This window comes from Rhopalosiphum padi, chromosome 3 (assembly GCF_020882245.1).
Source record: "Rhopalosiphum padi isolate XX-2018 chromosome 3, ASM2088224v1, whole genome shotgun sequence".
In the NCBI taxonomy this organism is placed as follows: domain Eukaryota; kingdom Metazoa; phylum Arthropoda; class Insecta; order Hemiptera; family Aphididae; genus Rhopalosiphum; species Rhopalosiphum padi.
In genome coordinates, this window is record NC_083599.1 from 64,300,283 (window position 1) to 64,315,555 (window position 15,273).

Sequence of the window (15,273 nt, forward strand, 5' to 3'; positions counted from 1 at the left end):
ATTAATTTCTAACTTAACTGTCTTGTGGTCGATTGACTTAACTCGAGTTTACTATTTTCATTACCTTATCAAATTTTTATAAATTATGATATGATTTGTTAAAAAAAAAATTTTAAAAACTACAATGTAATATTATTACATTCAACGCACATACATATCATAGATATCCGTCTGGCATGGCTTTTTATTTATTTTTAAGTTCTGATTTTGGTCGTATAGGCTTTCAATGAGAATAATTTGTTATCTGTTGACCCTACAAAAAATTGTTGATACATCACTGGACTACTACATCACAATAACCGTAAAAAATAAAAAAAAATCATTCAATAACATCATATTCGCAAACAACGTACAAAATGTAGGAGTAGATAGTGCTTAAATTCAGTCCGATGTACCATTGAAGCAACTGGGGAAAAACAAAAAACTACGGGGAAAACGGAAATATTTACGCAACAGTTATAGTTTTCGACAAAATCGATTTTGTTTCAATTCGCGAGGAATAGCTGTAGAAAACTTTAAATAATTAAATAACCTTGCATTTTCTAAACAGTAGACAAGGTATAAGTTTTAAAATGTTTTGGCTCTTTTTTTAGTTATTTATATACATGTGTAATTTCAACTTTTTTTGTTTCTCGCTAAAAAAAAAAAAATTTAAATGTAGTACAATATTCATTATAAGTGTTGTTCTTATAGTAATAATTTAAAATATCAATAATAAATTGTGTACGCATAATATAATTATTATACGTATTTTACAACCACACCTAAACCTAATATAGTATATATTCAAAGATTATTATATTATATTCTTAAAGTGGCAGAGTGCTCTAATGGATGACCTATGTCGGTGTTAATATTGTTGATGATTTCAGATGTTTTTTTTATTTATATTTCAAAAGTTGATCTTTTGTCAGTGGGCGTGAACTTGGCAGAAAATATTTAGAAATTAATTTTATAAAATGATTCAACACTATTGCTGGATGATTTCCAAACAAAAACTAGCAGTTGGCTTTGCTTGTTTAGATATATAATAATAAATAAATATATATTATATAATAATATTAACATTTAAATGTTATTTTATGGTGTATAATCACATGAATTGTAACGATGCTGTTCGTCGTACTATTATGGTAAACATATAATATCATTGATAAACAATATTAATGGCATACAATTTAGTCGCTTTTTTCACTATGACGTACTGCTCCATAATAATATTGTTCTTACTATTTTAGTTTGTTTATTTTTATTTATTTATGAAATATTTTTGAAAGGACATAGAACATTTTTCGAAGGACTCGAGAGTCCTATTTTCACATAATATGAACACGTATGAGATAATTCAGCGAAACGTGTATTTTATGTTTAATGTTACTTCAGACTGGGTAGTCTTTAAAATACTTATACATATATTATGTATCTGTCCGAGTGTCTCGACGTGTTTGACGTCAACCTTTGACCCTGGCACCCTGCGTGTTAACATCCTGATTTCATTTAAATATTTTTTTTATTTTTTCATTGATTCAATAATACCATTACTAGTTTTTGATTCATAAAATATAAACGCTATTGGGCAGTAGTCACGTATACATTATACAGGGTGAAGCTTTTATCAAACAACACCCATTATTTTAAAATCTATTAACGTTTTTGAAAATATTTTTTTCACTTTATTTCCAGTCGAAATAAAACAACATTTTTTTAAATTGATTACTTTTTGGAATGACATCATACATTTTTAATTTCATTTTTAAAACAGAATATCTTTCGGAGTATTTCGATACACACAAATCAAAATTTGGACGAATATCTTATGAGTTAGGTATAAGTATTTAATGTTTGGGTGAGTGGAGTGTGAGATAGCAAAATGTCTGTCTACTGCCCTGCTCATCTATATTTTAAATACTTATAACTCAAACACTACTGGTCCAAATTTCGATTTATATGTATCAAAATCCTTCAAAAAATATTTTGCTTCAGAATATGAAATTAAAGATGTATATTGTTGTTCGAAAAAATAAAAATAAATTTTTAAAAACTATCATTTTTTAAAAATGTTGTTTTATTTCGACTGGAAAGTAAGTAAAATAAATATTTTTAAAAGCACTAATAGATTTTAAAATAATGAATGTTGTTTGATAAAATAATTACTCAGTATACTGTTCAAAGTAGCTGTAAACTGATGTTTTCAATACATTAAAATATTTAATTAATTACAAATCCTAGTATAGACCACAGAATATAGGTAACCCATTGCAATCATGTTTACTTAGTGTGTAATTATCAATTGAAATCAGCTCTTTAGAGCTTATTCCAAACACTCAAAACTAATCAGTGATGATCAAAAAAAAAGTTATTTTCATGAATATTGGTAAATAATTGTTCACAATGTTTGTATACAATTTTAAATTAAAGTGGGTGGTGCGGGGGGAGATTATATGTTGATATAAGTATCTATACTGTTTATCACAAAAAACATTTTGTTTTACAACAATATGTAGATGGGAAACACGTAAACTAATAAATTCAACAAAATCACTCATTCTATTCAATATTTATATAATAAGGACTAAAGTAAATAAAACAGATAATTTATATTTATTTAAATACTAAAATTAATAAACAACATGATAATTATTTTTACTAAAATTCAAATTCTGTTAATGTTCCCGATGATTGGGCTACGGGTGATAGTGATTAATCGAATCGGCTAATGGTCTTTCAGACTACATCATACTCGTAGACACAAAATATAGCACAAGCTGTGCAACTGTGGCGGCATTAAGCATTAAGTGCACGTGCCTCCTGAAATATTTTTATTTTTGTTGTATCAGTACGGAATTATACTATATAATCCGTTGTTAATAATTTAAATCAAGACGAACCTATGATGAATAATTTATAATTTTCACCCGTAAAAGCTCCATATTGTATAATATCTTCATTTTTCATTTCGTAGCAATCTTACGATCGGCCGTTGGTTACGATAGTAATAATAATAATAATAATAATATTACAGTTATAGACACGAAAACCGTGGTTTTCATTTTCACAAGTTTTATTTGATGTTACCATGAAACATATTTTGTATTGTACACTATGGCTATGACTAAATACCACTATTATCAAACCTTGGTAGCCTACTGGCCTATATTTTTTTGATGGCAATCTTTATTCGCCCTTGTTTCTCATATATAAATGTATATATATATATACAATTAATATTTGCTCTTTGTCGGCCATCAGTAGCTGTTCAAATATCATTTCAAAAATTAACAAAACATTTTCTCATTTGAAATGATGATATTTCCATCGATAGGCAAGTACCTTTTATAATTTTAATTCATAGTGTAACATTTGAATTGTATTTATTAACATTTCTCATATACATTAATATAACATTACAATATAAATATAATTATTATGGTATTACACTATTAGTCTTAAGTTATATTTCATTATGTTTTTAATTATTTAATTTTGTTTATACACTTTCTTTGTAATATTTTTTTGTTTTTAACACTTCCACTAATGTCGAACAACCATGGCTTGTTCCACATTTAATCATATGATTGATAGAGATTTTAATTTAATTATTTTATTAGTCATACTTATAATTTAAAACTTATAAGTTATGTACCGTCACCGCAGATAAAAACTGGACGTCATACCTATCTATAACGCAAAACACAACACGAGTCGCCAATCACATAGGTATTATATCATCCATATATTCAGAGCAGAATATTAAGTAGAACTTTTATTTGCTGTTCGGGTTTTTAAATTTTAAAAATTATAATTTTTCATTATTTTTCATCGACCTAAGATTAATTTACAAAGCATCAAATGTATAAATTTTAATTTAATATATTGTGCTCAACCATTTTCCAAATAAAAAATAGACTTAATAACGTCACACGCTATTTGAATAAAAATACTTGTCATGTTTACATTAAATATAATAAAAATAATAAAAATATGATGTGTATAAATTTATTTTTTATCGCGTTTTGAATAATATAAAAAAGCCACACTTTTTTATTCAGCTAAAACTTGTGGATATTTATGCTCTCCTAAATATTTTTTTACTCTTACTATGCCTAATGTTCATATGAAACTGACAGGAAAATTCAGCTTGTAAACTATATTATAAAAGCCAATAAACTAATTGTTCGCAGGTATAGTTATAGATACTGATACCAATATTGACTTTACAAATGACACGGGCGGTCAACTAATATTCATCATATAGCGAGGTTGGTTATATAATAGAACAAAGTTTGATCGTCTCGGACTATCGACCTTTGAGCAATGAAATAGTATTTATTAGAATACGCTATACGGTAATATCGTAAGAGTTATCATAATATGATAAATACCTCAAACCAGCCCTGGACTTATGGAACTAGTAGATAATCCGTTTCAGTCGTTACAAAGGTGATAATTTTTGCTATAACACAATACCTAGTTATATCTAACAACAGCAAAATAATAACAATAAAATCGAATTAGTTATGTATCACAATATTATCGACATAACATTAAATTCGAAATACCAAAAGAGTTGTGTATAATTTAATTCAAACAGTTATATCGGTTATAAATTATAAGTTATAACTGAGAAGTCAGAACACTCAGAACCTACAATGTCGTTTAAAATAAATTCGATAACCATCCACGGTGTTTGTTGTTATTATAATACCATCACCACGGTCTTTGACCATCATGTCATGGTTTTCCGTCAATCGTTTGACCGCTGAATATCAACACAGTAATAGTAATATATCGTTTAGCACGACGGTCTTTAAACTTTAAAAAAAAATATATTTTTAGATTCAAATACAGCTTTATGGAAACATGTCAAGAAAAAATCACCAGGATCTTGACGTAAGCGTTAAAAAAACACATTCATCTTCAATTCCCGCAGAACTTGCAGTAACGTGCAGTGGACCGAAGTGTAGCGGTTTCGCCCTCACTACCTCCTTTCCTCCCACCGTTACCACCCCATTTACTACCTTTGTTTATACTACGCATTACATTTAAAAACTACATTTTCAAGAAATATCCTTCACGTTCGGTCTCAGATGAAAAATACCCATTATAAATATGAAAGTAAATTACTCTTCTAATGTCTGGCCGTCGAGACGGTAGTTCGCTAACTTGAAAAAATAAGCTCAACAATTACACCTTTCACATTCGTAATACATTTATTTTTTTTTTTTATTTCGCTCATTGATTGTTTAACAATAATGATTTGTGTGAAAAAATTCAACATGACGGTATGCAGCTATCGAAATATAACATTTATAGTTATTACCTCTACGTTAATTTCGATAAAATGTATTCGTTTCATCTAAAGATTAAAAACCAATTTTATGGATATTCATTTGGAATTATAAATGATAGTTTTGTGGATAGGATATACAAATACCGCAGTAAAGAGATCCACTCAATAACCTTATTTCCCAAATAGCATACGTCAATATGTCACAATGAATGATTTTTAACTAGTCGAGTCCACTTCAATCAATGTCAAATTCCCGGGAAACTTCAAAACCTGCAATATATAAAATCCACCGATTACGCTTAAAATAAACATCAAGTGATATATTCAATATTAATACTTCACTTTATAATCGCCTTCATTACTATTGAATTGTACGTATACATTCATAGTTAATTTATTTAGGTAGATATACCAGAAACGTAATATTTTTTTTCTCGTCACAATCGCGTTTACGCTGTAAAATTATGATAGAGTCCATATTTAGGCAATACTTAAACTGCAATACTTAACGAACGAAAATAATCCTACGCTGTTCGGGTATAGTATTACATGCCATTATAACACACGTGTCGGCATGTCACGGTATTTTGAAATAATATTATATACATAATAAGTAAGGTAAGGTAAAAACAAAGCGAGGTTCTCGGGCATATTGCCCATTGATTTTAAGCAACTTCAAAACGTAAAAATAAGATACATTTCCAGGTATAAAATTGTGTAGTATAGTTGGCAAAAAATATAAAATCAATCGTTTGTTTTTTATTATTTTAAGACACATGATATTAAAATTCGAATACACACAGTGTGCATCGTTGTTAGTTTGTATCTATTACATAGATATAGGTAACTATATAAAAAATTATAAAAAATATATGTATAGCATATTTGTATATTATACTAAAAAGAATTTTTAAAATACAGTACATTAGTATGAATATTATAATACTGGAATAGATGTATCATTATAATAAGATTCTACCTAACTTTAAGTTTTACAACGTCAAACGAAACATCAACAAATGCATATACAATTAGCTTCTAAGTGCGGTACATATTTTACTATAATGAAAATTAAAATTTACAACGACTTATTATTGCCAGTCATATTTTTTTAGTTAGTTAGTATGTTATTAATTAACATAATTAAATAATAAAACATTGGTCGAAGTAACATAACAATAAAGTGTGCAATATCCCAATATCTTTTCTCTATTTGGACTAAAAGCATCAAAGAAAATGCTTTTCACTAACGTAACATATCTTTAATGTGTGTATATAGTAATAGTTTATAATAGCTGTGGGTATATGATATGTATTGTATTATAATACAGGTGTTGGAGTTATATCATATTATATTATAAGTCTTAGTGTAAATCCTATAATTTATTAAAATTGGGTAATATCTATGACTAGTAAATTTGGGTTCTTACTAACACCCCTAGTTACTAATTATTATAGGTACTAATTTTTAACGAATTTAGGGTTCTACAGCCACATAATATATTCATGATAAACCATCAAATTTCAATTTAGTAAATAATTTGAAAAACGTTAATAGAAATCTAATGGTATTAGTGCACTTTGAATCGATAAATATAAACTATAAATACTTATTTAATAATTACTTCATCAAAAAAATATCATTTCTTTCTATTAATATGTACATTCCATACGTTTTGACAGAATTTAGATATGAAAATATGTTGAATAAACGTTGACATTTTTGAAAACATTTAAAGGATTTCAAATATTGTTTTGAATTTTTACAAAAACTATATTTTCTCTATTTTCTCTTTATATTTTTCTGTGAAAATAGTAAATTTCTAAAAAAATTATAAAATGCCTAAAAATAATGCTTTTTTTATTTCACCTACCCTTTTTTAAAAACTTCTCAGTGTACCTACCTATATTGATTATATTTCCTCGTTATTCAAATAGTCATAAAATAAGATATCATCACTATTTTATGGACTATAGTATTGTGTTTAAAGTTCATGTGTAGGTACACTGTATCAGAATAATGTAGATTTTTAATGATTATTTTAACATAGGAAAATATTTATAAATTGTTTTCTGTCAGTCCAATAATATGATGAATCTATATTACGTATATGAAAATTTTATTAATACCAACCACATAGAGTAGGTACATAAAAATCAATAGTCAATTTTAATTCACCTTTTCATTTGTTTTTCATTTCTCAAATATTTAAATTATTTTTATATTCATTGATTATCCTGAAATAGTAATAATAGCTACATATACCACAGTATATTAAACTAGTAAATCAAAATTAGTGTAAGTACTAACTTATGTTAAATAATAAGTTTTTTGGTATTTATTAAAATTTGTATTACTTTTTACTTTATTTTAAGTACTTTTTAAAGCATTTTAAGAAGCTTACAACATATAAATTCTAGAGTTGTGGCTCGTTATATTTCTGAAGTTATAGTTATAGTTATATTATTGGCATGCTTTTGTACTCGGTACACACTTTAATTACAATGTGCATTAGTGTGAACGCGAAAAAAATTGTGTATATTATTATAATTTCACAGCACGTCGCGGTCGTATTTTAATTGTGATTTTCTCAATTCAATCGGAACCAAACGAAAACACTGTTTTCGTGTATTCAGTACTATAACCGTATATTTCGATTTTTTTTTTAAAAAAAACGAAATCATTGGTAAAATTAAAGGAGTGAAAACATCTTTAAAAACTACAAATAAATTAGAATATATTAAAAATTATCATGATAAGTACTTCAAAGAAATTATAAAATTAACTATATCAATACAGACAATCAAATTTATAATTGAAGGTAACTATTTATTAAAAGTTTAATAATATTATAATTAGGAACCTAATACTTACTGATTTTTAAATAATAAATGTACTTATGTATTCTATATTATGATAGATGTTAAATTTACAAAACATGATAATTTTATATTTTTATTTAAATTATTTTTTTTTAATTGTGACCTGACCTACAATATAAAAATATTAGATTAGTCTACACATTAATCAATCTTATATATTTGCTAGTAAAAATAATACTAATATATTGTATGTGTTTCATCATTTCAATTTTGTGTATATGTTAATGTTTTGACTTTAAAATGCATATTTCAAAATCTTTTATAAAATAAACGCATATATTAATATTGTTCTGATCATATTTAGCCATTTAGGTGCATATATTTGCATATCTTTAAGAGAATTGATTGTTGTTTTAAAGTGGCATAAAATCTCAAATGAAATAAATAAAACTCTAATAAAAAAAAAAAAAAAAAAAACAACCGCCCTCAAAACAGTAACCAATGATGCGTTGAATGCCAATGTCCACATTTTTTTTTTATGTTAATCAAATACTGCATTTGTTTGTTTAGTAATACAATGATGTAAAAGTATACAATGACTCGAAATCACGTTTTTTTGTTTTTTGTTTTTTTATTGTACAATGTAGTATCGCATATATATAATATATATATAAGTATATGTATAAGTATAGATTTATCAAACCAAACATAAATATCCCTGGACGTGCCTATACCTACTGACTACTGCATTTACAATAATTAAAACCATTAAACCAAAACAACTGTATTTAAAATTATCATTGCAATTTTGATTCGTTATTTTTATAATAATTATACCTTAGTTCCTATACAGGTACAGTAGTTTGCATTAAAGGCGATGTCTATTATAGTAGTTGAATTTTATGTGCACTCAGAGCCGTATTGAGCACACATAGGGAGTGGCACGCAAGAGGTAAATCCTGACGGCGCTAAAATTAAATGATTTTTATGCGTTATAATGATGTATAATACAGATAGACACATCTCTATAAACATGTTGTGGAAATAACGTGAAATGTGAGTGCTCCGATGGTGGTTAGCGATGAAACACTGTTGTTTGTGTTACATACGTTTATTTTCAACAAATCCGCGAAACATAATATAACCAAATATTATGTTTTATAAAATATAAGAACAAGTATTTCGATACAGTAACTCCCAACTTATATCATGTAATATGGTCTCGAACAAGGTTTTCACTTATCACTTCTCGTTAATTTTGACAAACTATTTGAAATATTTTTAAAACAAAAGTTTGAAAAACCGGTAGTATATATGCTTAGTGTTTTTACTTTAACCACGTAGTCTACTTTCGTTGTTCGTTATTCGTATATAGTGATCAAAATATGTGGTAATAAATGTTTAAGTTTTATGCTGAGCACAGTGTCTAACATCATGATCCCTGCGATACGCAATTACATGTGTACATAATATAATACGTGCATAATACGCAGGTGTAGCAGATTTGAAGATAAATTTAATGCAGGTATTTCACCGTGAACTTGAGTCAATAGAACATTAAACATACAAGATCCAAAAACATATAAACCATTAAATTGTATACCCTTTAAAATTAGTAGTTGCTACACGTTTATCATATATTATATTGAGTTTATATATGAACTTTGCACGTAAGTTCTGTCAAAGGTTCTTTCGAATAATTTAACGCGATGATACATATCATTTACGTCGAACTCTTTCTATGGTCCCAATACTCATGATTTAATGGTGAAAACGTTTTTTTTTTTTTTTATGCTTTTTACTTTTGTACTCAACAGGATTATTTTTTAAACAATGACTATCCTATAAAAACATTAATTTATTCGATTTCTTTATTTTAAATAGTATTCAAATACTTATCATTTAAGTACCTATCGTAACTCTTTGTGAACGGTAAAACCATAATATTGGTACGATTTGTTACACAGCACAGGCCAAATAAATTCGTATCGTAGCCATGCCCAGTATAAGATTGAAGGTAATAAATTAATATAAACCAATATAATAATATTGTTATAGGTTAAAGAGTAAAAATAAGTCATCAAAGTACAAAAACAAAAACCAATTTAACTTTACGGATATTAATAAGTTATCATTTTTTAATTTTTTATTATATTCTTTTGATCGGTATCGTGTGACTATTGGATTGAATTTATTTATATCTATTCATTATTAACTAAAAAGTAATAAGCAAATATTATTATTTAAGTATATTAGGTAATTTTAAGTAATTTTTAGAGTCTGTAAATATTAGTATATGTTGTCTTGTCAAAGAATATTATTATATTATATTTGATATAAAATGCTTGAAAATAAAAACATTAAAAATATTAACAAACGACTGGAATTGGTGGAAAATAATATATTACAAACGTTATTAAATGATAAACGATTTAGTTTTTGATTTAAGATTTACGAGAAAAAAAATATTTTAATTGATGGTGGAAAATATTTTGTGGACATTTTAAAATACGAGGCGTCACCTGACAGCCAAGATGAATCGCACAGTCGCGCCGGTTATATTTTAATATACCTATGAATATGACGGGCATGTGCTATTAATATGGCTGGGATTATAACGTATATAACTACTTATAAATGCATAATTTGTATTAATTTATCAATGCGTAAATAAAAGATATTAACCGTATAATAATTATTAAATAATAATAGTTCAATATAAAATATAATATTTTATGAAATAAAATGTTGGTATTTTTATTAACTTATTATATATAATATGTGGCGTATAAGGTTTATATACTATTGTCTATTAAAATAATAATGTAGTATCATAGAACTACATTTTTGTAATACCATAAATAATTTATACGCATAATTTAAATATAAATATTTAAATAAGCAAACATATTACATAAATTGATATATCTGATAAATAATAATCGCTATTTTAAAAAAAAAACCAAATATTATAGGTAGATATTATATTGTTCATAAATTCGTAATATACAGAGCCTGGATGCAAAGTGATTTTTTTTTTTGTGCTCTAAAACAATACATTCCAAGTACATAATTCGATCCGTGTAACAGATACATACCTCAAGTGTGAAATTTTTATTTTGCATTGTTTAGCATTTTTATAGTACAATTTAATATTTATACATTTTTCAAGTTCGTAGTGTAAAATTCAATAATTCAAAATAATATGTAAAGAAATAATTTTTTAGGTTTAATGCAGTGCTGAGAATTTAACAGCTATAAAATAGTTTAAAATAAAATTTAGTATGAGATAATACCTTGGTTTTATATTTGTACATGTTTATAGAAATTATAGCGATGTATGATTCAAATAATATAACAATACAATAACCCTATATAAGGTAATGTTATTCATCAATATCACTATGCAAACCATCCGATTGCCGATAGATCATTTCCAAATGTTTTATACAAATTTTAAGCTTCCTTAAATATTTAAATATGTTTTAAAGTGATTTTTGAAATAAAATATTTTTTATTTTAAATCATTTTTTAACACGTTGGCTGCCTTGCAACCGACAGCGGTCACACGGATGTTCGGAGCACCGAGCAACCCAATTTTCATCGTAATTTTCAAGTGTTATAGATAGTTTTGGTTTTTTATACATTATACATTAATATTTAATACATTTTTAAGTGTATATAATATAATCCATTTTAGGCTACTAATAGTCCGAAGTGTTCTTTTCTGCGACATAAAAAAACATTCATAATTATTAGTCTAACACGACGAAAAAATAAATATCCACGTTTACAAATAAATAATAGTCCGCGGTAATACTAAGTATAGATAATAACAAGGTAGGTACGACCGACAGCGTCCACAAAAATAATATTATTTATATTATGATATTGTGCGGACACCGGCAAGGATATTATTGTGATCAACTGACATTTTTAGTAGTAAAAATTAGTGATACTGATTATTAGGGTTAGAACGTTTATGCACTAACAAATGTATGAATATGTATCCACTTATGCGTTAAAAAATAAAGAAATGTGGACCAAAAAAAAAATGTAATAAATACATAGAGACAAATCGAATATTATTCATAGAACATAAACAAATTGGGTCGGTACTATTTTTATGTTCTCGTTATATTAACTATAATATTGTCTATTACAATTAATTTTCTTATTTACTATATAAAATATAATAAAATAAAATATACATATATTATTTATTTTAAAAAGTGTTGCATTGAATAATTATTGTTTGTTTTAAATGTTCCGCTGTAAATCTTCGTTGTAATAATTATTGATTATATTACAATTCACACGATATGATAATGAGTCAAAAAAAAAAACAAATAAAAAATAACAAAAAAATAATTTGTGTACAACACAATATTATCTTTGTTGTGCAAGTGGCATAAACATGGGGATTTGGTCATTTGGGGATTGCAATCTCCATTCCATGAACAGAAATATATATATTTTTTTAATTCAAATTCATCAAATTTTGAGATGTATCTACAACACCGCAATGTTATGGTGTCTGAACAAAAAATGACAATCATATACAGATATTATTATTCCATACAATTGCAAAATATGTCATTGTCATACCCACATTTTGATTATCGAAAAATATATCTTCAGCCGTGAATATGACTGTCAGTTAATGGCAGTTACATGATAAGTTATAAATGATAATGATAAACTAATTGAAAATAAATACGTAAAAATCAAGAAGACGTCGGACTTACATTTATATACAGTTTTATGTAGAATGAATTAAGTTAAAAAAAAAATATGAAAATAACAACAATATCTTAGGCTCAAATACGTTTTTCAATATTTTTATTTTAAAGCGACATATGATATTTTTTAAATCATAATATTTTATACATATTCAAATAGAAGTATCGGAAAAAAAACCTTCGATAAAACATAGAAAATTTTATTACTTTTAAATTGTATAATAAATAAAATTAATTTATTCTAATTTTAAAACTATTAAAATTAAATGTAAACTATTGAACGTATATATTATTTGCTATAATATTATGCACTTGTAAGACGGAAAAAATAACAAAACATAATATTTGACTTACATTACACTCATTGAACTTTCTAAATTTTTAAATTTGTCAACAAATATGAAACACCAATAAATTTTCTAAATTTTTATTATATACAATGTAATTTCATATTTAAATCGCTGCGTTCAGAATCTAACATAGGAAGTAAACATCATCAAAAAACATAATATGTTTACCTCTTTATTTCCAACACTGTTAATAATTAGTATTTTGGAAATTAGAGGCGTTTAAGTCAATCAATCTATAATCTATATAAAGAGTATTAAATTCGAATCTAGTGTTTTTGGCACTATCTTACTTTTGGTGTTTATAATTGTATATAACTATACTTTCGACAATTTGAGATACAAATGTTTTAATAAAATAATTTCCCATAGTTTAAAAAATCTCAGAACCGTTTTTACAATTACGATTAAAAAAAAAGTATAAATAAAAAAACATCATGAAATTAAGTAATTTGTATAAGAAAACTGTGATAAATAACTAAATAGTACCTATGAATTCTTTAAACCAATATGTCCGAAACCGTTTCGTATACAAACTTTAGAATCTGAATTTAATTCAGTTATATCCAAAGCATTCCCTAGTTAGAAATGTACAGAATTGTTGATCGATATAACGCTACAAAAAATACCACGTAAATTCATACCAATGGTGTACTAATATTGTTGTTGTTGTTTTTTTTATTTTTATTTTTATTATAAATATACAATCTGTGCCCTAGGGAACAATAATAATATGTGCTAATATATTAAGCAAAAAAAAAACAAAAAAAAATGCCACGTTTGTGAGGGTAGAAAGTAATGAGGAAAACGAAAAACCAGGTATTCTAGGAAAATTATAATATTTTGACTTTGACGACAGTCGTAGAAATTCACGCCTACTGATTTCTGATAAAAAAAAATTCACTTGTGAGAGACTTGGGTAACGTTACACCAGATACACTCATTTTTTTTATAAATAACTTATAAATAAAAGGTAGTGAAAATTTTAAAAATAGTCGTGCAAATTCATGCTAATGATATGCTAATTAATGGCATAGTTTTTTACAAGTTCAATCATGGCGGAAGCAGCTTAATGCACTTGACATCAAATGTGGATGTGGCGTATTCACTACTCATAGTGTTAAAAAAATTAGATTTATATTTAAAATCATAAAAAGTATGTTTGATTTTTTATTATTTTTTTATTTAATTTCTTTAGCAATTACAAAATGTATGCTTCGTAAGATACCAGTAGATTATTAAATTTCTAAAAGCCGTGACTTCAGACAGTTGGGCCGGCATACTATCCAACATATAATATTGCTCCAGGACAGTATTATATTATAATATCAAAAATGTTCAGATAATACCATATGTAATTTAATATTATTTTTGGTACAGTTTTCTCCTGTGGATAAAGTTTTTTTTCATTTGGGGGGGGGGGGGGCTTAAAAATAAATCTTATAATTACGCCAATTTTAAGCTTATAATATAATATTATTTAAGCTAAGCAATTAATGTGTTATTAATCATTATTGGTTTATTTATTAATGTATAGTTTGTTAAGAGAGAAGTATTCTAAAATAATAAGCAACCAGAAAATTTAGTCATCGGATATTTTTATGTATTTGATATTGTTATAAAATACGTCATTTTATTGAGTTTAAGGTAAAACATCCGACTATTACATAAAATAAAATGTTAAGCAATTATTTATTATTTAAGAAAACGAGTACAAAAACTATAAAAGCCATTTTCCAACAAAATACTATTACTTTCAGTATTATTGTAAAATTTTATGACATAATATATTATACTGTAATATTAATAATATAACAAAGACCTGCAAATTTAATAAAAAAAAAATATATATTCAACATGTTATGTAAAGTTTTTTTAAGGGGCTTACCGTTTTAATTATGACGAATTACTTAAAGTTTATGTTGATATAATGTTTTTTATTTTTAGATTTTTTTTTAACATAATATAATTCCTTTGTAGGATTTCAAAAATTAACATTTCAATACAAGGATACTCATGTATTATTACTTCACTTTGTCAAACATTTAAAATGTCTAATCATAATTTGCAT